Raw genomic sequence first — 27,828 nt, 5'->3', positions numbered from 1 at the left:
GACAAATGTCACTTGACTTATACCCTGTGTTTAGTTCAGCAACATATTCATCTTTGCAGGGCTGCTTTGTTAACAATCTAAACTCTGACAATCATAAAAAATAAAGACTGATTGCACTGTAATGGTGCTGCTGATTAAAATCCAATCGCAGGTTAATGGAGGCCACCTGAGCACAAACCTGAACCATCTAAAGTGACATCGAAAACAGATCAGCACAGTAGCACTGAGCTGAAGGCTGGTTCACTACCCTTCATCCAACAAAGCAGTAAAAAAAGCCAAGTTCTCCAAAAAGGGTATATTAGAGAAATTAACGGCAACAAAAAAGAGCTATTCAACTGCAATAGTACATTTAACAGAAAGGCCTTTCAACCCAAAAGTTAAAAGAGTTATTTCATAAAAAATTCATTAGATATGATTTAAATCTGGTATAAAAGGAGACGGGGAAAGAGGGCAATACTTATTCAAAAGCTTTTATGCTGTCAAACAACGGAATCTCAACAATTAGATGCAAGTGTTGTTTAATAACATCCATTTAATGTGTCCGTTTTCTTTCTTTCGGGAATAACTTCTGGTCCTCCCTACCATGGAAGAGTTAGACAGCCAGGAGGGGTGTAAAAACGGCCCCCTTGGAGATGGCAAGAACACTGAAGCCCATCCAACCTTGGAAGAAGCTTATGCAGTTGGACGCAACTTGCTGTGCGTTGCCTGTGTTAACGGGCCCATGTTTTATTGAACAGTGCAAGCACATTGGTAAACTCAACCACAACATCTCCCGCTGATGAAATCTTTTGTTTTGAGAGTGATGTGGCAGAAAATAGCTCCCAAGATTCATCTCCTGTACCAGTCACAAACAGGCTGGCCGCAAAGCCCAGATTTAACCCTTGTGTGAAAAATAAGTCTGAAAATAATGTCAGGTCTTGGCTATTTTCTCTAGGAAATGAGATCCGTAATGCAGACTTGTCTTTTTTTCCTTTAAACCATGTGCTTATATTGGAACAGAGCTTGAACATTTTCTTATACTCTAAAACAAAGGTGCCTTGGACAAACAGTTCTTGGGAAAAACATTCTCCACATTCACACATCTCATCTAAAAAAACTATTTGTTAAATAATTATTTTTTTAAAGAACCACCCATTGGTCACAAGTTTAATAACAAGCCACTTCTAACATGTCCCTATCTGGGGCAGATTGTGGTTGGGACTAGATATTGTAGAAAGGTAGATCTCCAGGACCAGGGTTGGTTATGGCATCACTCCCAAGAACATTGTTGGCACCTGTATTTTTAAGAGTGTAACTACATAACATAGGCTCAGTACCTTTGCTCATACTTACATCTGTGATGCTTTAGGGCAAATTTACCACAAGAGGTAGTTACCAACAGTCTGTGGAAACTTTGTGCTGGTGGGGGTTGGCCAGTTTAGCAGCTCATCTACTAAAACATCCATGCAACTGAACATAGGCTTTGTAAAGGATATATAACCAGTGCAATGAAAAGCTTTTGTATGAAAGGCTGTTTTTGCCAAATAGGCAAATTGTGCTGGAAACTGTCACTCATTAGTTTAAAATGTTGACTTACTAAACAGTAAAAGCACACATAAAGAAATTATTTCAACACATCAAGAATATTCTGTCATAACAAATCATTAATGATACCAATGTATTTATTATGGCTGCAGAAGAGCTGTTGTACCTATTTAGTTAATCATGACAGCCACTGTTTAATGTCAAAATAGGGTACAAAATGTTAGTAAAAGATACATTTAAACTGGCTCATTTGCATCACAGTATATTCTGCACAAATTTACATGCCATCATTAACACTGTAGCTGAAGAAATCAACTGTGTGTGGATGATCTCCTATGCTTTCAAAAGCTGCTTTGGTTTAAAAATAAATCCAATTAGTGCACTAAATATCAGAAAGTCAAATCAGGAGGGGACAAGTTAGATGGACTGGTCCTTGATAGGCCAGCAAAATAAAGGAGTACAATTATCCTGGAATCGATCGTATACTCTGATAATTGAACTTTGGAAGGGGTAAAAATCAATTATAATCAGACTGAGATTCCCACTTTCAGCAGACACCTTATTTCTCACACCACCCCTTGCAAGTGAGATGTAATAATCAGTGCAACCATTAAATTTATCCCTTTCGTTCTACTAAAATTATGGGTGATCTTTCTGTAGCGGGTGGTCTTGATCCTGCTTCTTTTTAGCCAACGTGAGTGCTTTAGCATGAGCTGCAGCTTACAAAGATGCCCACCATCTTTGGCATCTGTATGTATGCATACTCAGCATTTGCCAGCGTGTCATGGACATGTGCACTGTGCTGCAATGCAATTCTGAATTGCCATTATTGGTTAAAGGTAGAGAAGATAGCACTCATCAATCTACGTTATCCTACACTTCACCTCCTCCTGCACTCCACGTTACCCTATACTTCACCTCCTTTTCGGTTCAGGTTGCTATTACCTGATTCTTCTATAGTATTGTGTCTGCATGCATATTCAGTACTGTGTAAAAGTCTTAAGCACCTAATCAAATTGTTTCTAAGCATTTATTTGGACAAAAATAATGTAATGTGAATAAAATGAAAATGCATTGCAGTAAAAACTAACAAAAATGTCTTGTTCTTAAAAAAAGTAGTTATTATTGCGTTAGTTCAAGGGTTGCCAGATTTTCTCCTGTCATTATATGGATTTTTGAAATTCCATCATCAGCGCATCATTTAAAGATAACATTCCCTATGAATACTCTATTCATAATACACTATAAAGGCATTTATATGGTGTTATCTAGCATAAATAATGCATTACAGTACTGTGCATATGTTTGTACAATTTCTCTAAAATAGTTATAATTACATACATAACACTTTATAAAGTAAGAGTGACTGTTAATGTTATGCACAATAAATTTTTATTGAGATTTATTTTACAGGCTTAAAGTAAAGTGAAGTGCTTTTAAGTGTATTTTAGGTAACACTTTCTATAAATATCATGTCTATGAGCATCTATAAACACATTCATAACATTTTATAATGCATTCATAAATCAGTAAAAACAGGGCTATAGATACTTATAAAAAATGTACTTACAGCCATGTTTATTATTTATTATGATTTGTTAATGTAATGCAACGTGTGGAGTGAGATAAATAAGTATGTTCATGCCATGACATTAACCTCCAATACCCTTCATTTTGTATCATTACACTATGATCATGCTCATTTCTGATAGCATTCTACTGAGTGTGCACTGTTAAGTTAGCATCAAGCTAACAGTTGTGTAACCTGACTTTTGACAAAATACTACTGATGGCACCACTAGTTTAAAATCTGACATCCGAAGCTTCTAATGTGCTTAACTTTATATGTTGCAGTGTTTCAGTAAATCCTTCAGTAAATACTTCAATTTGAAGGCTCACTCTTTTAAAATATTAAATATTAAATATTAAAATTGTATATGTCTCCTTTATAAAAATGTTATGCATGTAACTATAACTACTTAGAAGTAATTATACATGCTTAAGGCAGGCATTGCAAGTAATTTTCATCATACACATTTCCATTGAAATTTCTGTTACAGATATATTTATACATTAGAGAAACAGGTAATGCATAGTTTAGCTAAGAGATCTTGAAGACAGAAATAACATTTCATGGCTGCTGTAGAAAGGAGAACTTTTGCACAGTACTGTATGTGTGTGTGTGTGTGTGTGTGTGTGTGTGTATGTATCACTTTTTCCACTTATGTCCTCTTGGCACATCTCTTGACATTGACTCAGCAAACTTGTGAAGCATCTATTCTTCTCTTCATAATGTCATATCAGGCCTTGAGCATCCATCTATAGCTTGATTATTGATACATTAAAGGACCTATCCCTTTTGATTTACAAGTCATTACCCAGCAAACATAAAAGGATATGCAGCATTTAAATTTTCATGATAATGCACAATTAATGTTTCTTAATGCATATTATGCGATACAGTTAAACCAAGCAAAATTACACAATTAGGTTTTTTTTTCCATTTTGAAATGTATCGAGTGAGCCCACTAATAGCATTTATAGAATAGCAGCAAGTTCAAGACGCTTCTAACTATTTGTTTCTCAAGAGCAAAAATGTGTATTTTCTGTAAATATTCTGCAGATGCTTATATAGTGCAATGCAGTGATATGGATTAAACTACCAGGTTAGAAAGAGCTAAGGATGAAAAATCATCTACAGCCATTAAATTAAATCCTTAGACATACAGACACAGCGGAAATCTCATTAATAGTGTGAGTTTTAAAGCCTTCCACCTCAGGAAGGACAAACATGGGTTAAATATATGTTAACTCAGGCCAGTGTCTATGCAGGACATTATTACTCATTATGTGCCTCCTACAGCAATAAAATACTGGATAATAGCCTAAAAGCTAGACTGGCACACACACACACACACATTTTCTAAGCCGCGGGGGGGGGGGGGTTCTAGAGCCTGGACAGGTCACCAGTCCATCACAGGGCCACAAAATAACAATACATATATAATGCTTCAACTGTAAACAAAAGTAAGGAGATCATCACTTGCATTGCGTAATGCTTTACAATAAGAGTACATCACTTAACGATAAGCACTACAAAATGGTTAAGTAATGGTACAACTAATCATTAACTAATGAGAGAAATGAGAAATTTAGATTTTATTAAATAATTTTTAGTCATTACCAAATGGTTCATTAACATCCTTAATCATTCTTCATCATTAATCATTAACCAATGATGGTAATGATTACTATAATATCTTAGATATTATTATGTAGTTTATTAATATGTTAATTAATGTGACTCAACAATTGGGACAGTAAGAACTAAGCAGTCCATATTAATGTCAAGTAAAATCTTAATACATTCTAACCAACACAACTGAAACAAATGCAAGGACAAATATTAGAATTAAACTATCATATAATTATGCCTTAAAATGTTAACATTTAGTAATTGTTAAAATATTAATTGAGGTGACAAGTGAAATATCCAAAATTACTTGGAAAAAACTCTGGTTTTGTTAACTTACAATAAAAGTTACTGTAAAGTTACCATTTAGGGATATGAGCTTTTCTTCTGACATATATATACACGCACCGGCCACTTTATTAGGTATACGTGTTCAGTTGTTTGTTAACACAAATAGCTAGTCAGCCAATCAGATGTCAGCAACTCAATGCATTTAGGCACTTAGAGCTGATTAAGACAACTTGCTGAAGTGCAGACTGAGCATCAGGATGGGGAAGAAAGGGGATTTAAGTGGGACTTTGAACGTGGCGTGGTTGTTGGTGCCAGACGGGCTGGTCTGAGTATTTCAGAAACTGCTGATCTACTGGGATTTTCACACACAACCATCTCTAGGGTTTACAGAGAATGGTCTGAAAAAGAGAAAATAGCCAGTGAGCGGCAGTTGTGTGGACGGATATGCCTTGTTGATGTGAGAGGTCAGAGGAGAATGGGCAGACTGGTCAAGATGATAGAAATGCAACAGTAACTCAAACAAACACTTGTTATAACCCAGGATTGCAGAATACCATCTCTGAATGCACAACATGTCGAACCTTGAAGAAGATGGGCTACAGCAGCAGAAGACCACACCGGGTACCACTCCTGTCAGCCAAGAACAGGAAACTGAGATTACAATTTGCACGGGCTCACCGAAACTGGACAATAGAAGATTGGAAAAAATGTTGCCTGGTCTGATGAGTCTCGATTTCAGCTGCGACATTCAGATGGTGGGGTCAGAATTTGGTATAAACAACACGAAAGCATGGATCCATCCTGCGTTGTATCAACGGTGTAATGGTGTGGGGGATATTTTCTTGGCACACTTTGGGCCCCTTAGTACCAACTGAGCATCGTTCAAATGCCGCAGGCTACCTGAGTATTGTTGCTGACCATGTCCATCCCATTATGACCACAGTGTACCCATCTTCTGAAGGCTACTTCCAGCAGGATAATGCACCATGTCATAAAGCTCATATCATCTCAGACTGGTTTCTTGAACATGACAATGAGTTCACTGGACTCCAATGGCCTCCACAGTCACCAGATCTCAATCCAATAGAGCGCCTTTGGGATGTGGTGGAACGGGAGATTCGCAGCCGACAAATGTGCAGCAACTGATTGATGCTATCATGTCAATATGGACCAAAATCTCTGAAGAATGTTTCCAACACCTTGTTGAAAGTGTGCCACAAAGAATTAAGGCAGTTCTGAAGGCAAAAGTGGTCCAACCTTTTACTAGCAAGGTGTACCTAATAAAGTGGCTGGTGAGTAGATAGATAGATAGATAGATAGATAGATAGATAGATAGATAGATAGATAGATAGATAGATAGATAGATAGACAGACAGATAGATAGATAGCATAAAATTTCAACAGTACAAATTAGACAACCTTGAAGTGCTTTTGTTTTTATGCCAGTGAGAAGCATAAAAAGAGTGTATATTCTGTACATGCTTTAAGTGACAAAAGCAGACTAAATGTAAAATGGCAATTTGTGAGCCTGGACACACATGATCAGTATGAAAGGCTACATTGATTACCATAGGAATTTTGTACCTAGGACTTTGTGCATTGGCAGCAATATAAGGAGACAAAATGTGCCGTGGGGAGACAGATTTGCTGTAAAAGTGACCTTCCCACTGTTCTGCCTTGTATATATGGCTCTTTTGAACAAAACAGCATGAATCAGTGACCTAGGACACAAATATTACATTTTTAATTGTTGCTTTTGTGTATTTCATCCATTTAAAATAAAATCCATAGTATGCATCAAAACAGAGAATACATTTTTTATATCTCCTCACCATGTCAGTGTAGGCCTTGTCAAAATGGGTATTCTGTCAAAGCTGAGCTCCATCTATTTACCCATCAACAAAAGAGGATAATAGAATAAAAAAGAAAACATTGCCTTTGCCAGTTTGAATCTTGACAGTGCCGCATCTCTCATCTATTTACTGTTGAGGTGCTGGACATATCTGGGCATCTGCCAGCTCACATGCACAGACCTGTGCAGTCAGTGCTCTCTTCTAAGCTCATTTATGAGCCTTGAATTGTTGGTAAGGTGTGGCGGCAGGCTGCTCATGTCTCAGAGTTCTGTACAAAATGAGTGAGTTCTGGAGATTCAGACAGCGGATGGGAAATGGGGAAACATTCATGTAAATTCCAAAAATAAGATGAAATTAAGTAAAATAAAGTAAAAAAAACTAATAACTGAAATAATGTCAAAGTGAATGCAATCTTTCATCTTGCCCTTTACTGAATGTGTAGCTATGTCTAAAATTCCCTCGCTAGAAACCAGATATAAAATCATTTTTCGTCTTTTGTACAAATCTGTTCACTTGCAACCACCCCCTCCCATAAAAAACAATGAATTTAAAGCTTCTTCAAATGTTTCTACACTAGCCACAGTATCTTAATATCATAATATATAAGATTCACTTGGAATTTTTTTATATGAATACAGCCTGAGAATTCATGTATTACAGAGTAAAAGATTAGATAAGAGTTTTTTGGGAAAAATATGTTGATAGGTAAATCCATGGCAATACTTGCTGACAAACAGACTATACTGGATGCTGTTTGCATGTATACATGTGATCAAAATGATCAATATGATCAATATGAGACCTTTCTTCCACTTTGGTTGAAACTTGATCTCTAATCGAACCTCAAAAGAACAGCCTGCATGTTGAAGAAAATCTTAAGCTTGAAGCTTCACTTTTCCCTGAATTTTCTGCACGTAAATGCCATGGATTATGGAAAGGTTACTTGTTGTTTCTTACTCCTTTTATTGAGAGGCCTTTGTTGGCTTGGTTGAACAGAAGTATGTAAGAGTAGCCCTTGAGGTTATTGCACTCAAGTACTTTTCCACGGGCACAACTTAACCTTGTCACAATTGGTCTATTTTATTTTTCTAGGTGACTCACAGATACAATAAATGTGTCCTTTTATTCCAAAACTGCATCAGAAGCTGCATATGCATGCTATACTTCTGGGAAATTTGCCACAAACCCTGTCTGCCAGCCTGGCTAATGATTCTAAGCTAAATATCCACATACATACTTGGACACATGACATTCTTGACTGATGAACCAACAATCACGTATAAGAATAAAAGTTCCTTGAATAACAGAGAATGACGCACAATAAAGGGGATTAAGATACATACAATTGACAGCGTAGGCAACATCATATTAATTCATTAACAGTGATATTTATTCTTAGACCATATGCAGTGCTTCTACATAGCTTTACTTCAGCAGCCCAGGTGTATTTACCTTATAAACCCCTAGAAATCATTCAGATTTTGGTTTTGTCCCATTTACTGTAATTAATGGCATTATTAATGGCAGAAATTATTTCCTAAATAATGTAAACTCACTGGATGAGGTATATCTGGAGACCCAGGTTAACAGTCGTCTGTTTTCTTTTTATGTGTTTAAGAGAAAGACACAACACACGATCCGTTAACTAGAGGGCAGTCTCTGGTTACTGCTTTGGTAGCTGGATTGGTAGCTACCAAATTGTAGCACACCCAGAACTTTACCACTGCTAACACTCAATAAATTTGAGCCAAACTGTATATTAGGCTTTGTTTTCTCTTTAGAATAGAACACAAAGCCTAATGTAGACAGAAAGACAGTGTTATTGTGTAAAATATTCATTTCATATGTTATAGTAAATATTGCAAAAATATTTAAAACAAGTAAAAGATACATTTTTTTTGCTTGTCATACTTGTTCAATAGCATTTGGCTCACTAGTCCCCTCAACCACTCTGCAGGCAACTACACAAACCCCTATTCCAGACTATCTCCAGAATCCATATATTCTTGAATGGCAGATGAAGTGTTCAAAAGAGTTCAGACTCTTGGATCTGAGGGTGCTGCCTATGTAAAGTGCTGCATGAAGATGTTCAGTATTTTAATATTGCTAACATGTTTTTTTGCTAAAATGTTTTTTTTTTGCATACAATTAAAACTCCAGAGAAACTGCTACTGCATGTCGAGATGGAGATATTCTTCGTATTGACATCTGACATTGCGTGTTTTGTTTTTTGTTTGTTTGCTTGTTTATTTTGCGTAACATATCAATCAACTATTGACACTTAAAAACATACTCTCCATAAACATATTCTGATACATCTTAAGCTCAAAGTGCTTTACGAACAGGTGATGAAGCTTAACTGTAATAGAAGAAATCGAGTATTAATTGAGAGTCATATGAGACAATGATACATATATAAATGAACTAGATAAATACCAAAGAAACACAGAGCTTCAATTAGATGCTAAGCTACAACTTAAAGATGAAACTGAGATTCGAGGTTTGGAGACATAATAACTGAAAGTATCTCTTTGTGTTTTCTGTAGTTTATGGAAGGTATTTGCTCAAGGCCAGTATCTGCAGATCCAAGATCACATGCTGCAACATAAACAGACAGACATTCTGTAATCCAAGTGGGTGTCAAGTCATTTAAAGCCTTAACAACTAGTAGCAGAACTTTAAAATCAAACCTATATGATACAGATAGCCTGTGCAATTCTTTCAAAAGGGGTGTAAGAGCTCTTTTTTGTTTTGTTTTGTTAGGATCCATGCATTTTGTATGAGTTGTACAGAACAGACTGTTTTCTTTGAAAGCCCAGAAATAAGAGCATAACAGTAACCTTTAAACGTTACTTGTAACAAATGCAAGAACATGTTTCTCTGCATCACTTGGAGATAGGAAATAGCAATATTTTTCAAATGATAAAAGTTACTTTAGTGACAGCATTTACATGCGGGATGAGACAGAGCTCAGAATCTAAGATTACACCCAGATTTCATACTTTACATTTGGTACGCAAATCTAAAGAACCTAGTCTTAAAATATTTTTCACTGAATTTAAGTACAAAGCATCAATATTTAAGTTTTCTCTTGATTTATTTGTAGAAAAATTTGTGACATTGACTGAGAAATATTTGACCCACACCTGGTAAGCCAAGTGAATCAACAGAGTCTTGATTTTTAGAAAGAATGTTTCCTCATAACATCACTTAGAGGTAAAACATACAACCCCAATTCCAATGAAGTTGGGATGTTGTGTAAAACATAAATAAAAACAGAATACGATGATTTGCAAATCCTTTTCAATCTATATGCAATTGAATCCACTACAAAGACAAGATATTTAATGTTCAAACGGATAAACTTTATTGTTTTTTGCAAATATTCACTCATTTTGAATTTGATGCCTGTAACACGTTCCAAAGAAGTTGGGACAGGGGCAACAAAAGACTGGGAAAGTTGAGGAATGCTAAAAAAACACCTATTTGGAGCATTTCACAGGTGAACAGGTTGATTGGAAACAGGTGAGTGTCATGATTGGGTATAAAGGGAGCATCCCTGCCAGGCTCAGTCGTTCACACACAAGGACGGGGCGAAGTTCACCACTTTGTGAACAACTGCGTGAGTAAATAGTCCAACAGTTTAAGAACAACGTTTCTCAACTTGCAATTGCAAGGAATTTAAGGATTTCATCATCTACAGTCCTTAATATCATCAAAAGATTCCGAGAATCTGGAGAAATCTCTGCAAGTAAGCGGCAAGGCAGAACCATTAATGCTGAAAGGTACATACAGGTATTCAAGCAACATATGCTGCCATCCAAGCAACGTCTTTTTCAGGGACGTCCTGTTTATTTCAGCAAGACAATGCCAAGCCACATTCTGCACGTGTTACAACAGCGTGGCTTCATAGTAAAAGAGTGCGGGTACTAGACTGGCCTGCCTGCAGTCAGGAAGTCACATTGAAAATGTGTAGCACGTTATGAAGCACAAAATACGACAACGGAGACCCCGGACTGTTGAGCAACTGAAGTTGTACATCAAGCAAGAATGGGAAAGAATTCCACCTACAAAGCTTCAACAATTAGTGTCCTCAGTTCCTACATGCTTATTGAGTGTTGTTAAAGGAAAGGTGATGTAACACAGTGGTAAACATGCCCCTGTCCCAACTTCTTTGGAACGTGTTGCAGGCATCAAATTCAAAATGAGTGAATATTTGCAAAAAACAATAAAGTTAATCCGTTTGAACATTAAATATCTTGTCTTTGTAGTGGATTCAATTGCATATAGATTGAAAAGGATTTGCAAATCATCGTATTCTGTTTTTATTTATGTTTTACACAACATCCCAACTTCATTGGAATTGGGGTTGTATAAAGAGAAAAGCAAAGGTCCTAAAACTAAACCTCCACAACTTTTTTGACTAAAGATTTCCCAGCGAAAACAAGAACTCTATTCATTAACATGATTTAAACCAGAATCTTGTGATTGATGGTATGTAAAGCTGCACCAAGCTCCAGTAACACCAGAATAAAAGGATGTTGTGAATCAGCGCTGAGCCTGACATCACTGACAACTTGAAACAATGCTGTCTCAGTACTTTGGTTCAAAAGAACACCTGATTTAAACTTCTTATATAACTTGTTTGTTATTAAATATGCATTTGTTGTTTGTTTTTTTTTTTAAACATATTTTTCCAAGGCATTATTTTAAAAGGGAAGCTTAGAATTTGGCCTACCATTATTTAATATGGAAGAACCCATGCTACTCTTTTTCAGTAGGGGCTTCAACAGGGCAGTTTTAAAAGCGTCTGGAAAAGCACCTGTTGATAGACAACAGGTTACAATAATTTTTGGACATGATACAAAAATTCTTGTAAAGAGTGAAGTAAGAACAGGGTCAAGATCACATGTGGAGCAACTTGTGTAAAACAGTTCTAAGTTCCTCATAATAGATAACAGTGAAGGATGTCATTACTGCTGGCTGAGCTTTGCTCTGTCTTTTTAAGGATATTTTATTTTTTAAATAAATCATGAGTCACAATAACAGAAAAGTTAGGGTTAGTTGGTCCAACAGCAGTGGATAAAGGACTTGTATTATTTTTGTGTTTATTAATTACACCATAGAGGTAAGACTTTCTGGATATTTTGATTGCATTATTGTAACTGAAGATCTAATCTTTGAGAATATCATAATGTACCTGAAGTTTAGTTTTCCTCCATAAGTGCTCTGATTTATGACAATTTCTATTGAGCTGGCATGTTTCCTCATTCATCCATGAATTGAAAGCTTTATTTTCCTTGGACTGATGCAAAAATGTCAAGAGTTTCCTTTAATCTGGCTTTTATTCAGAGACCAGATCATTACAGGAGGGAATCAGAGCTGTATTTGATGCACTGTTATAAATCGACTGTCGTCAGTGTAACATTAAAAAAAGAAAAGAAAAATAAGCCGCATTCTTCCTTATTGCTATACTGGCTTGACAAAATATACAGAAATGGCTTGATATGAAAACATTAGAGATGAGAGATACATTTATGTTTTAACCTTTAGTGATTACCAGATCCAAGATGTGACCAAGCTTGTGAGTAGAGCTGCCCATGTGCTAGTCTAATCTAATGCGTTCTATTGCATTTCCCTCTGACGGCTTATTGATGTGTAAGTTAAAGTCTCCAGAGGGAACTATTTTATCATAGCTTGTGGATAAAATTGCTCAGGTGGTCTATATTTTGCAAATAGTACGCAGAAAATTGTCACAAAAATGTTGATTGCAACATACTCAAAAGACATGAATTCAGTTATAAACGCAAGCCACCCCTCCTTCTCACCTGCCCTATTTTACAGTATGCATTCATCTGTAGTTTTCAGGAGCACCTTCAAGCAAAATTGCTGCACAATTTTCATATAGCCATGTTTCTGTTAGAAAAGTAAAATCAATTTATCTTTAATAAAATTTTTAATCAGAAGTGATTTGAATTTAGTGACCTAAAACTGAGAAGTAAAGTTTAATTCACTGTACTACATATTGGGGGCTGGTCTTTTATAGAGGGTACAGGAATTAAATTGTTGGAATTCTGAGCACAAATGGTTTTCTTTTTCTTATTGCACAGGGTGTGATGACTAATGTTGCAATTGAAACAAATCTTCTGACATACTATCTCTGTATTGTGGGAATTTTTTGGTACTGACCAGTTAATGCATCTTTCTCCCTTCATAGCTTGTAGATGTTTTAGAATCATGACAGCAGCATAGGAGGTGAATGGTAGAAATTGAGGAGGCATTGTCTATGTCATTAAACACTTACCTGTCTGCTGTCAATACTCTTTACCTGTTCATTGTTATGACCAGTCAGGCCTGGTTTAGTACCTTGTCTATGTTCTCAGATGATGATAGACCAACAGTAGATTGGGTGTAATCCATCCCTGTGGTAAAAGACCAGTGGCCTCCGGCACTCCAGTTGCTCACATAGCCAAAGCTGTTATCACACCAGCCTTATAGCCAACAGTGAACACCTCACTTCCTCTTCTACAGGTGGGGAGAGGTCCTGAAATGACAATCCTGGCTTCCTGTCCTCTTTTTAGCTGTGTCAAGATATAAGCTGAAATGCTCCATTTGGACCCCTGCGTGAATGACAATGGGGCTCATGTCCTTGCGTTTACTCTGAGCCATGGGAAACTGCTTGGAGACATCTAAGACCCAAGAGACTGAAAAACAAGAGATAACAATGTTACCTCCTGATCCAGCTAGGTGTCTTACAGAGACATCTAATCGAGTGGAGGAGGTCTTTCCCTGGCCATGCTGGCATTTTCAGACCTGCTTTGGTGCAGGTATGAAGGTGGGAAATCCCTGCATTTGCCATGGTCATGGTGTTGGGTCCAGATTAGTCAATGTCGCAATTGGACTTGGTGGACTTGAACTTGTCATATGCAAGCCATCCTAAGCAGCATTCAAGCACATTTTGTGCTTGTGGAGCTCGGTCTGCTGCTCTAGACGAGCCCTGATTTGCCAAGCCGGCTGCTGCAGTTCTCTGCTCAGTGTCCGTAGCTTGCAACTTTATTTAAGAAAAGTAAAGCTCAGTTAGACTGGGATACTGCTATAAGGAGCATCATTATCAATAAATTAGGGCAAAAGTTAAATATTTAACGAAAGAAGAAGATAACTTAAAAGATAAAAAATGTACAAAAAGACAGTACTATGAAAAAGTGGCTGTTTGTTGAGCAGATTTTCCTGAGGACTGAAAACAGAGCTTAAATACAGTATAGGGCTCACCTGTAAACTGCTCTAGACAAGGAGTAGTACCAACAACCTCTAAACCAACCACCATATAACAGTACATATAAGACAGTACATCTATTAATTCAATATAGGCTTTTTCATGATTTTTGGCAGCTAAAGCAGAAAATAACAAGCCAGGCTGTCATTAGGATTGAGTGTTTTGTAGGCAAGCATTTATTCATTAATTGATTTATTAATGTCAATCACAACTCACTATGATGTCAGAAGCTTGTGATATTTTTTGATAACCCCAGCATTTTGCACATGTGAATCCCAACTCCAGGCTTGAAGGTCAAACATAGCATAGTTCAATTATGTATCTAACTAATTATGAATTGAATTTTTTGTCAGTACAGGAAAAACAAAACAAAAATAGAAAAGTGTCTACATAAACTCCATTCATTTTCACATCAAGACTGATAATACATGCTTTAACAATGTTTTCAGGAATTAAATCTGATTTTGTAATTCTTCCTACCTCCTGTAGTGTGGGAGAAAAAATTCACCTGTAGAAATTGTTTGCAATAAGAGAAATGTATTTGAAAGCTTCATATAAAACTAATAAAGTGGTCACACTTTGTTCCATTGTGTTTGTTTTTTTGCACTTTCACCTCCTGTTTTGTTAGCCAGAAAAACAGTTAATGATGTTGTATAATCATTTAAGGTACAAAAAGCGGTATGACTCAAGAAACAGGTACTTAGAAATAGACAAAAGCAATTTATGGATATATTGGGCAAAGAATGTTGGAGATGGAGCTGTCGGGTAGAAGGAGAAGAGGTAGACCTCAGAGAAGGTTTATGGATGTAGTGAAGGTGGACATGGAGATGGTTGGTGTGAAAGTAGAGGAGGCAGTGGATAGTTCAAGATGGAGGCAGATGATCCGCTGTGGAGACCCCTAAAGGGAGCAGCCCAAAGAAGAAGAATTTATACAGAACAAAAAAGAATATGTTGGATACATGAACTACAACAAAATTGTAAAGATTTATGAGAGTAAGTTTTGCAGTAAAGTAGTCAGCAAAAGGAAATTTTTTATCTTGAACGCTCCATTTTCAACACAATAATTTAATACACATATATAAAATAAACACATCAGGACAGTTACTTCCCTTGGTATGGTACCAAACATTCTTCTGACTACTTCTCCACTGCAGTAGCCACTTTCCTTCAGGTCAGCACTTCAGGATGCATTTTATTCAGAAACCTTTTCCATTTTGTGCATCCATGGTACATGCTAGCATTAAATTTCATACAGTTGTTTTGTCTTTTATGGTTAATTTGTTGCTCATGAACCTTATGGTTCATTCACGTTCCTCAGTCTTTCTCTACCCGCTGTTTAGAGGGCAGGACAGATCAGTAGGATGTCTTTGATGCAAGTGATTAGTCTATTTTCCCATTTCAGCCACAAAGAGGATGATAGCAGGCTTGGGTGAGTTGGTGATATCACCACAATGTCGGAGCTCTTCATCGACAGCATGATTTATGCATTGAGACAGTGATTTGTCACATAACTGCATACAAATATTTAACAGTGCAAAGAAAAGTGTTCAAGGCAGACTTATAAAGTTTTGTGAAAAGTAGAAGAGAAAAATGTCAGAGTTTGAAGAAGTAATGCACAAACACAATAGATATTCATTACAAAGGAAATGCTTAGTTTTCACACAGTAGAGAAAGCTGCTTTCAAAGAAATGCTTGATCATCAGCAGGTGCTGCAGACAACCATTCTATCCCACTTTTTATGGCCAAAATGTGCATTTTTATAGTGTTACAAACTAAATGCTAGGGTTGTAACTGATTAACTGATTGTCAATCTCACAACAAACAATTGTTTAAGCAATATTAAACATTCATTTACTTTCATTTACATTTGTATTTACTTTCATTTCCAACCCACCTTATTTTTCACATGAGCACTATGTTTCGTTATTATAGTTGAAATATCTGGATAGGCAATTGAAGTGTCATCTGTTCTTGTTTTTAGCAAAGTCAAAGAAAGTGTGCTTACTTTTTAAGTTATTTTTTTGTCCTAGTAAAATGTCTATAAGATGTTCTGGGACAGCATGTATTTTGTGACTGTCAGTAAAGCTGAGTGAAGATAAAATTACAGCAAGAACAGCAATGCTACACACAAACAGCAAAGAGCTACAGCAGGCATGATACAAGCTTAAATGTGGCTTCATTATGACCCCCTGAAAAAAAGCCTAGGTATTAAAGCTAAAATCTACCAACAAAATGAAATCACATGACAAACTGTCCATTTAACATCACTTTTTGCTCCTAACAGACTTTTTAACTGGTTTTAATATTATATTTTCTTTATAACTGGGTTCTGTCATCACTAACATAGTAGGCTGAGCATTTAGCAGAAATTATCTGGCTGTCAGTCTAACACTACAACAATAAAAGAAAAACATCAAGCCCTTAGAAAAAAGTTACTGAAAAACCAAGGCATGCAAAGTAAAGAACGTTACCTACATGAGGTTCTGTCCATAAGTTACTCAAAGCATCATGGGTATTATGGGGCACAGGAATAAGGTAGATTACCGTGTTCTTTGAATAGGTGGGTTTTTATTCAAGTTTGAATTGAAGTTTGAATGCATGAGGGCACAACTGTAATTGGTTCTGCAAGACAGGCCTATTAAAAAATTAAGCATGCAACTAAAAATAGTGGTGTTTGAGACCTCCCCTATCAGTGCAATATTCCACGATGCATACAAGGAACACTTTTTAATATCTTGGCGCATTAATAGAGAATTTAGATTGATTTATGCACTCATGTGTGCATTTAACAAGTATTTTACAATGGCTTTGAAGTTACTCACTAAACCAGATTTCAGAACTGGAGATCAGTTCTATATCTGATATTTTGATGGTTCACATTGTTTATTTTTGTGGGAGCATTACAGTAGCAAAATTCTAATGAAAATGAATTGTAAAGTTTTCTAAATCTTCTACTTTTAAATGCAATTTTGGAGACAAAATGAAAATGAAAATTTGCTACTGTAATTTGCCATTTGGTATACTAGTATTGATATATGATTTGCATAGAGATATAGGCACTTATAAGTAGCATTATCAAAATTAAAATATATTTCCAGAGTTGCTTATTTATGCCATAATTGATTATGCAATGATCAATTAAAAATGATAATTAAAATATAATTTACATTTGCACCGTAATAATGCATTTGAAATTTAAATGTAAAAAAGATATTTGACTGAAAACATGGTGGCCAATCTTCTCTTAGATTAGAAGATGGGATGAAACAGAATATAACCACTGTGATGGTTGCTGTGTCTTTATAGATGAACAGCACTCTCGCTTCTTTTGAATTACATATTCTCACCTACTGAATTCATTCTGTGGCAGAGGGATTACATTTTCATTTGCATAGACTTCCAACCTGCTAGTCATCCCATCATGGTGAGCCAACAGCATGCTCAGTGGAAAGGACTTTCTCTGAAAACACTAGGCTCATGTTAGCAGATGAGGTGAAAAATAGCCAGAGCGGGGGGACCCACCACACATATTCCAGTTGATGCCATGTGTGGATATCTTCTGCAAAAAGTGTGTTTATACACCTGTTTATACGCTATGTGAATTGTAAAGGGCTGGGCAATTAAGCTAGCTAAAACCCAATGTTAATGCTAGTTAACGGTACAGCGTATGACTAGGTGGTATTGCAATTTACATAAAACTATGTATATCAGCACATTTACAATTGACCCTTTTCACCAGTAACAGATACTGTGGAACACAGCAATACATCAAACATCCATCTGATGTTTACTATGTAAATTAGAAGATGGCCCTCAATGCTGGATTAACTGCCACATCTGTAGCCTTTGATCAGCTAACATGGACAATAACTTCGACTCACTTATTAAAGTTTCATCCCATCTTCTAATCTAACAAAAGATTTGCCACCATGTTTCCAGGCAAAATTTTTCCCAGTGAGTGTGCTGCTGGCCCCTCCCTGTGGGGATGATTGACAGTTTTGAAGTTTAACAAATGAAAATGCAATTTTACCATAGACTAAGCACAGTAGGCCAGAATATGTATTGCAAGGAGGAGAGGCACTGTTTCCCTTTTTGCCCACTTTCTATCTTAATGTTCTCATTAATACTCCAATTTCAAAGGCATTATTAGACAGTGCAAATGCATATTAGTTCAAGTATATTGCATCAATTTGACACCATTGTGGCATCATATGAAGCATAAATATGCAGTTTGCCAAAATCTGCATCCTTATTCTTTACTAAATGTAGCGCTGAGTAAACTTCTCAGTTTTCTCCTGCATCCTTTTGTCCTCATATTTTATGCTGTAAAACAGGCTTTTTAAATTTGTGTGTTTCAATACATGCTCTTCAGTGTAGTGTTTTTCAGTGATTTCACTGCTAAAAAATTTACTTCTTGTACACTGTAAATGAATGATATATGAATGTTTTAACTGATGTTCTGTAAATACATATATACATCATGACTTTACTTGGGGGGGCACACCATAATGAGTTGATGAATTTAGACAAGTTACATGTTATATAATGACTAATAATGCACAGTCATGCTAAACAGTGAACTCTATTATTGATAGTTATCAAATGTATCATTACATACTGTCTTTTCCTGGTACATCATTATTGAGTGTAGTGCAATGGCAACAGTGATGCCATTGTGTGCAGATTACTGTATTAGTTATTACCCTATAATTTGTGTTAACCTACATCATCTCCATCAGACATTATGCATTATAGAGAGGGTCTTAATATATTACATCATGTTATTAATTAACAGACTGAGTTAGGATTATGTTAATAATTAATGATTGTCTTTATAAATGGGTATTCATATTCAGTTCTTTATTAAGATATAGGCTTCATTATTTCCTATTGTCGTTCGGTGGAAGGAGCACTTTGAGGAACTTTTTAATCCGGGAGACGTGCCTCCCTCATGGGACTCAGGGCCAGAGGCTCCTGGGGTGTCAAGTTCCATTTCCCTGGTGGAGGTCACTGAGGTAGTTGGGAAGCTCCTCAGTGGCAAGGCACCGGGGGTGGATGAGATTAATCCAGAAATGCTTAAGGCTCTGAATATTGTGGGGCTGTCGTGGCTAACATGCCTCTGCAATATTGCATGGACCTTGGGAACAGTACCCTTGGACTGGCAGACTGGGGTGGTGGTCCTTATTTTTAAAAAGAGGGACCGGCGGGTGTGTTCCAACTATTGTGGTATCACACTGCTCAGCCTCCCTGGGAAAGTCTATGCACGGTGCTGGAAAGGAGACTCCGACCAATAGTTGAACCTCACAGATTGTAGAGGGGGCATGGGAGTTAGCCAACCCAGTCTACATGTGTTTTGTGGACTTGGAGAAGGCTTATGACCGTGTTCCTTGAGATATCTTGTGGGAGGCCCTCCGGGAGTATGGGGTGCAAGGGCTACTACTCCCGGCCATCCAATCTCTGTACTCTTGGAGTGAGAGCTGTGTCCGTATACTCGGCATTAATTCAGACTCTTTCAGTGTTAGCGCTGGACTCCGCCAGGGTTGTGCCCTGTCTCCACTCTTGTTCGTGATATTCATGGACAGGTAAGGGGAAAGGACTTGCCCCAGGTGGAGGAGTTTAAGTATCTTGGGGTGTTGTTCACGAGTGATGGGAAGGGGGATCATAAGATCGGCCGCAGGCTGGGACAGGCGGCAGCAGTAATGCGGTCACTGTACCGGACTGTAGTGGTGAAGAGGGAGTTGAGCCAAAAGGCGAAGCTCTCTGTTTACTGGTCAATCTACATCCCAACCCTAACCTATGGTCATGAGCTGTGGGTAATGACTGAACGAACGAGATTGCGAATACAAGCGGCGGAAATGAGCTTTCTTCGTAGGGTGGCGGGCTACACGCTATGTGATAGAGTGAGGAGCTCAGTCATCCAGGAGGAGCTCAGTGTAGAGCTGCTACTCCTCCGCGTTGAGAGGAGCCAGCTGAGATGGTTCGGGCATCTGATCAGGATGCCCCCTGGACGCCTCCCGGTGGGGGCGTTCCAGGCACGGCCTACCGGGACAAGACCCTGGGTTCGTCCTAGGACCCACTGGAGGGATTATATCTCCAAGTTGGCCTGGGAGCAGCTTAGGGTCCCCGGGAATGAGCTGGAGGAAGTTGCGGGGGACAGGGTCATCTGGGATTCTCTGCTCTCCCAACTGCTACCGCGACCCTATCTGGACTAGCAGTCAATGATGACGATGATGATGATGATGATTTCCTTATGTGTTAAGTATTAGTCCATGCGTTAATTTACTGTGATAAAAGCATTAATTAAGTATTAATATATGCATGTTTGCGATCCAGTATGGTAAAGTGTTACAGATACAGTATCTCACAAAAGTAAGTACACCCCTCACATTTCTGCAAATATTTCATTCCACCTTTTCATGGGACAACACTATAGAGATGAAACTTGGATATAATTTTCAGGACAGGTTCCACTTGGAACTGGCTTTGCCAGGGTCAACCAAAGAAAGAGTCCACGTGTTCAGCATCATATCGAGAGGTTGGCTTCAAAAAATAGATGCATGAGTGCTGCCAGCATTGCTGCAGAGGTTGAAGAAGAGAGAGGTCAGCCTGTCAGTGTTCAGACCATATGCCGCACAACGCATCAACTTGGTCTGCATGGCCATCATCCCAGAAGGAAGTCTCTTCGTCGTCCCAGAAGGAAGCCTCTTCTGAAGCTGACACACAAGAAAGCCTGCAAACAGTTTGTTGAAAACAAGCAGTCCAAGAACATGGATTACTGGAACCACGTCCTGAAGTCTGACGAGACTTATTCGGCTCAGATGGTGTCCAGAATGTGTGGTGGCGCCCTGGTGAAGAGTACCAAGACAACTGTCTCTTGCCTATAGTCAAGCATGGTGGTGGTAGCATCATGATCTGGAGATGCATGAGTGCTGCTGGCGCTGGGGAGCTGCAGTTCATTGGGGGAAACATGAATTCCAACATGTACTGACATTCTGAAGCAGAACATGATCCCCTCACTTCAGAAACTGCACCACATGGCAGGTTTCCAACACAATAACGACCCCAAACACACCTCCAAGATAACAACTGCCTTGGTGAAGGTAAAGGTGATGGACTGGCCAAGTCTGTTTCCTAAACCCAATTGAGCACCTGTGGGGCATCCTCTAGTGGAAGGAGGAGGAGCACAAGGTGTCTAACATCTACCAGCTCTATGATGTCATCATGGAGGAGTGGAAGAGGATTCCAGTAGCAACCTGTGCAGCTCTGGTGAATTCCATGCCCAAGAGGGTTCAGGCAGTGCAAGATAATAATGGTGGTCAAGCAAAATATTGACACTTTAAGCACAATTTGGACATGTTCACTGTGAGGTGTACTCACTTGTGTTGCCAGCTATTTAGACTTTAATGGCTGTGTGTTGAGTTAATTTCAGAGGACAGTAAATCTATACTGCTATACTAGCTATACACTGATTAAGTTATATCCAAGTTTCATTTTTATAGTGTTGTCCCATGAAAAGATATATTTGCAGAAATGTGAGGGGTGTACTCACTTTTGTGAGATACTGTGCATTTGAAAATGAATGGAATTTTTTTTTTTTTTTTTAATGCGCTATATTGTTTGGAGTAAATTTTGGAAAGAACTTATGTATTTAAAATTTCATATATAAAAAATCATGCCCAAGTATGTCTTTTCTATATAGAGACATATGAATTTTTCAAAAAATATTTGAACTACTCAAAGGTACACGATAATGATGTGTTTAAATTCTAGAAATTGGTGATTTTCCCTTCAAGAATCGGATTGATAAAAGCTTGAGGAGGAGAAACAGAGTGGGGAGAGAGAGACAGCATGGTATGATCTCTCACATGAATCCCTGAAGAGCAATAAATTGGATGATCTTGTATGAGGGAATACTAATAGCTGGCCGAGGTCAGAATGGACCGCCTCACACACCTCGACTCCGCTCTCCCCCATTATTATTTCTCACCTTGTTAGCCCCAAAACCGGGCCCAAAGTCTGTTAGCAAGGCCCATGCTGCGTGATCAATACTGCAGTGAGCCAATACTGCAGGAGAAACCAAGCGTAGCATACTGAGAAGAGCAGCGCAGCGAAGATAGCAGGAAGAGATAGAGGGGCGGAGGGGGTTTGGAGGGGGGCACTTTTCACAGTGAAATAATGGTAGAGGGCTTTGAAATAATTGGCAATACCTCTTCCTCGTCTAAAGCTGCAGATGGATCAAGAACCACCAGGGAAAGCCTGTGATGTTCAATTATTCATGTGTGTATATGCCTGTTACACCATCACAGTGTAATACTGCCCCAAATGAACCATTGTTTCAGCCACAGACCAAACAATGTAAATGGTTCAACAAATAATATAGAGCCCTAGTAATGTCTTTGTTTAGCCTATAAAGGCTCAAGGAGGTTGTCTCCCCAGTAAGAGGTGTCTGAGAGCATGTATTTATTTCCATTTTTAATGATACAACGTCTAGCCTCATATATTAACATGCTGCCAAAAACCCTGGGCAATCCACGAGAAAATGTGTTTCCGTCTATTTCATGTTGCATAGTGAATGGTGAGAAATTTAAGCATGATGCTCAGCATTGCACTAAATTTCTAAACTTCCCTATTTATGCTCAGCATTCTTTCAGTTATCATTCAAGCCAAGTTTTGCATTGCAGAATGTTCCATTCAAAAGTTCCATTCAACTTAAAGAGAAATTGTAGAGAAATAGAAGTTTGTCAAAACGTCAAAATTTAGGGTGCTAAAAGAAGATAAAAAGAGGCTAAACCAGATTCCATTGCTACTGTACAATAGCTGACGTTTCTTCAAAATACCTGTCAAGAACATCCTGATTGTATTGTATTGCCATATGTACCAACATTGTGGCAAAAAACGAAAGCAAGAATGAAACATTGTTGCCTCAAGCTGTCAACAAAGTCAAGCTACAGAGTCGCAGTGCCGAAGAGAGAAAAACAAGGTGAAAATCTTCAGATCCTATTCAAAATTAATAAGCCACACAAAGTCTCCATATGATCAGAAGATGATTCAGTCACAGATCCTTGCAGTAGCTGTCAAAAAATAATGCTACACAAATGATACTAAATCCTAACATTGTGACTTTTCATGTAGATACAAAATAAATACTATTCAAAACTGAACTATAAAATTTAAACGGTGGCGTGGTGGGTAGCGCTGTCGCCTCACAGCAAGGAGGGCCTGGGTTCGATTCCCCGGCCGGGTGACCGGGGTCCTCTCTGTGTGGAGTTTGCATGTTCTCCTCCAGGTTGTACCCTGCCTTTCGCCCGAAGACTGCTGGGATAGGCTCCAGCACCCCCCCCGCGACCCTGACGGAGAAGCGGCTTAGAAAATGGATGGAGTTGTGTGCTACAATTTCTCATTAGGGTAACTGGGACTTCAGACTTTCACCACATTCTGTAAAGCTTGTCCAGAGGTGGCAAAAGTACACAAGTGCCTTAATTAAGTAAAAGTACCAGTAATGTTTATAAAATAAAAATAAAAAAAACTCAAGTAAAAAGTATGACTTTTCAAAAGTCAAAGTATGTTTCTTTTTTTACTCAAGAAGTATAAAAGTACATGCTTATAAATGTAATGAAAGTGAAAAAGTAAAATCATCAAACTGCACATAATGAGTGCACATAATGCTTTATTCTGGAACCACATGATCATTTAAAAAAATCCACTCCTCTAGGACACCCAGACACATTTATATGTTTAATTTCCTTTACAAGAATTTGGGATGGACATCAGATTCTGGACACATTCTTGCTGGCTTTAAGGTAAGTTAATCTTTATTTGGGTATTGTATTTGCTAACACTGATTATAATGTGATTCCTAATAATAGCATTCTATTATTATTCTAGCATTCTAGAACAATGTTGAGGTCAGCAAACTAACAATTAGCTAAAATATCTTTCCACAGCTTAGCTTTTGATAATTAGCTTGACAAGTTAGTTTTACCCTTTAAAATCTCAGGCTTCTCTCATACTAAGGCTTATTATTTAGTAATCAAGTGTTCAATGCAAACTGGCTGAGCTAGTCTTAGGTTATAGAAGTGTTTAATAACTTTGGGGCTGCTCTCAGGCCCAGGCCATTTTTCGGGGTTTAGCCTTGACATCTACATATGCCACTATTTCTATTACTTAATTAAAGTTGCTTAAAGACCTCATGTATAAGACAGCAAGTTCTCCTCAGCATAGCACTGACAAGCTAAGGTGTAAGCTCCAGTGTAAGCTGCAGTGCAAGCTTTAGCACAGGCTTTAGCATGTGCTCATCTAAATGGACAGAATCCTTTTTTTCTTTGCTTTAAATTGAGTTCATACTGATGGTTCTTAAACATTTATCTGCACTAAACATCTTTCAAAGGCAGTTTATTCTTTGAATAATAATGAATCATGTTTTAAAGTATTCTTCTCCGTGTGCTTCTACATTTCACTTTGTGTGGTTGTACTTTTTAGCCTGTTAGTGTAAGTGCTTCTGCTGCTACCAGGTGGCCTGAGTTAATAATTGGACAGCCGTAGCAACCATAACTAAAGGAAGTGAGATTTATTATAATTTTGTAGATGGTCAGGGGTCAATTGTTGAGGGTTTATCATGCCAGAATTCGTCATTTACCTAAAACATTGTCTAACTATTTCAACTGAAAAGGAACAAAGTACAAGTCACATTAACGTATCAAACTGAATTATATACCACAGAGATATCACCTATTAGTCTACTAAGTAGTTTCCTGGAAGCCATGTAAACAATAGATTTCACAGAACTGTGGTGCAGTGCTGGTTCACAGTGTCGCAGTGACTGTAATGGAGTAAATGCACGCAGATGCACACTTCCTGCTCCCAACCAGGTGGGCTGTTCTTTCTCTTCAAGTCGGCATGACGTCCAGTTCTGATTGGCAAATTGATTCAGGAGGATGTTGATCACGAACAAGAGTGATGCTACTCCTGTCACCCCTTTAGAAGACACAGCAGGGTATAAAATAACTGCATTAAAGGCGCAGGGTACTAGAGTTGTTCTTAAGGACACAGAAAAACAAGATAATGTCCTTATCCTTTCCAAACACCTCTCCCATTCTCTTCTCCCCTGTGAATGGTTACTTAGGCTGAGGGTGTAGAATTAATGCCACTCATGCAGTCTGGTTTAGAAGCAAAGATTAAGCCAGGATCTAAATGGCCAGTAAAACTGCCAATTTTCCCAGTGAGTAACTGATGGTTCTTAATGCAGTACAAATTGTCTCTTAGGGAGCAGAAGTCAAGCGCTGGTGCAGATGACACTGAAGTCAAGGCACAGAGCAGAGACCGAGGCAGACTAATTATATAAAATCACAATATCTATTGAATGGCCTGTTGAGTAGTTTGTTGTCATTTCAAATTGCAGCAAGTAATTAGGGATGGAATATGATGTAGGAAAGTTTGCTTTTGTGACATCAATAACCAAATTGATTAAGATCTTTGGTATGATTCCGTAAAAAAAATATCTCAATGTTTGGTAACACTTTGCTGTAGGGTACTGTTCATAATGCTTCATGACACCTACCTAAACATTTATATATGCTTATTTAAAAAGGTATCATCATCTAACACTATATTAGCTAACTTTAATAAAAATTGGCAAATGTAACCATTATAGAAAATGATGGCTATTGGAATAAGTATTCTAAACCTTAATGTAGGGTCATGTCAGTTGCCATGTAGATGTCATGTAACCTTTTGAACAATGCCATAGAAAAGTGTTACCCAATGTTTAACTTAAAAAGTAAAAGCGGTTTTCCTAAAATATAGAGCTCACTGAACTTCTAATATTATATTTACATAACCAGACTGTGTTCATTAAAACCAAATTTTTTTAATGCAATTTTTTTAAGATAAAGCATCACATATTCTTCAGTGCTGGGATTGTTAAAATTTGCTGAAAATATTCCTGTAAAAAAGCACAAAAATGCATGTAACTTACTTTCACAGACTAATTTGTTTATAATATCATTAAATCAACCACTGGCAGTTGCTTTGAGACTAGACAGTTAGTAGAGCTTAGCCTAAAATTTTATCACAGCACTGAAATGGTTAAGTAATGCCTCAATTAGGTATTTTTAACAAATAACAAGTGTGAAATATCTACTCTGTGTCACTGCATTCTGGAGCTGTTTGTTTATGTACATGAACTATGGCGGACACAGTATAATCTACATGAATGTGTGAAGCCAGTGTAGACACAACCAATAGAATCCTACTGTAGTCAGGCTTCAATGTTAAAGACAGATTTAAATACACATTCAAACGCTCTTCAAAGGTTCTTGTGTAAAGAGAATGGGTCTGTATAGAACTATTTACACTCAAAGAAACCTCTGCATGATTAAATGTTTTTTTTGCACCGTACAGATTGAAGGATTTGGTGCTATATTCTACATAGCACTAAAGGGCTCTGCTATTGTTACAAGCTCATATTGCAACATTAGTGGAACTCTTTTTGGTGCTATATAAAACCCTTTTCAAAAAGGTTCTACTTGGAAGCATCTACATCAATCTAAAAATCCTTTCATGATGCAAACAACCTTTAAATCATGCAAAGAGTTTTTTGAGTGTTCATAGTTCTATATACAACCATTATATTTACTATAGAATTCTTGAAGAACCGTCTTTTTTAAGTGTGGGGTTGGGATCTCACAGCAGATTGCTAATTCCGACAGGGTATTGAGCCTGCAATCGATGCAGGTTTTTATGGACTTTTTTCATTGTCATTTGAAAGATATGTTTAAAGTTTTGAGTTCAGTTTTCAGTATTCTTTTATTCAACAAGATAACTGTTCACAGTACAGAATTTAGTATCTTTTGTAAATGTGTAATTCAGCAGCTGCTTTTTGAAGCAGGATTTTTAGAATATTAACTACAAAACAGATGCACTATTCAACAGATATACATTCAAAAATGAACACTTTCAATAAAATAAAACCTACTTGACTGCAGAAAATGATTCTACAGTGTTAATGTGCTAGTCTTTCACAAATGATTAGTGAGAAACAGAGACTATGGACAAAAGAAGAAAGTCTATGCTAGATCTGTCCAGCATGATGAACAGAGCTGTAGACTGATAAATCTTTGTAACATCATTTGTAATGTAATCTCTGTAACATGAAATGTTAATTCATAACCAATCATCATTCACAGTGACTGATGTGACAGAAGTGATGCTCAAATCTCAAGGCAGATGACTTGACAAAAATGATTTTATACAGATGATTTCATTAAATTTCAAAATGTTCAATAAACTTTTTATTGTTTTCCAAAACTATTTGAATCAGTGAGTAAAACATCAAAAATACATAGTTTATACTATGTCAATCATTTTGTAAGTTCAATCATTTTTTTCTTTTTCCAACAACTTATAGCCACCCAGGCTTTGGAAAGAATCTACAAAACTACTGAAAATCAATCAATCAATCAACCAACTCCTACTTTTTCTCTCAGAAGCTAGCAGGATGCCAGGGATACATTGCATATTGCAGAACAGCTGTAGCAGTAGGCTATTTACTTTAAGCATGGCTTTTTATAAAGATGGTAGTACTACACAGTTTTCCATATTATTAAAATATGAAATTTACTACTTCCCCAGTTTGCTTAATTGGAAAAGTAAGCTTGAAGTTCACTTTTATTTATTTATTTTTTTTAAACAAATAA

This window comes from Pygocentrus nattereri, chromosome 2, assembly GCF_015220715.1.
Source record: "Pygocentrus nattereri isolate fPygNat1 chromosome 2, fPygNat1.pri, whole genome shotgun sequence".
Classification (NCBI taxonomy): Eukaryota; Metazoa; Chordata; class Actinopteri; order Characiformes; family Serrasalmidae; genus Pygocentrus; species Pygocentrus nattereri.
This window is presented reverse-complemented; position numbering follows the sequence as displayed.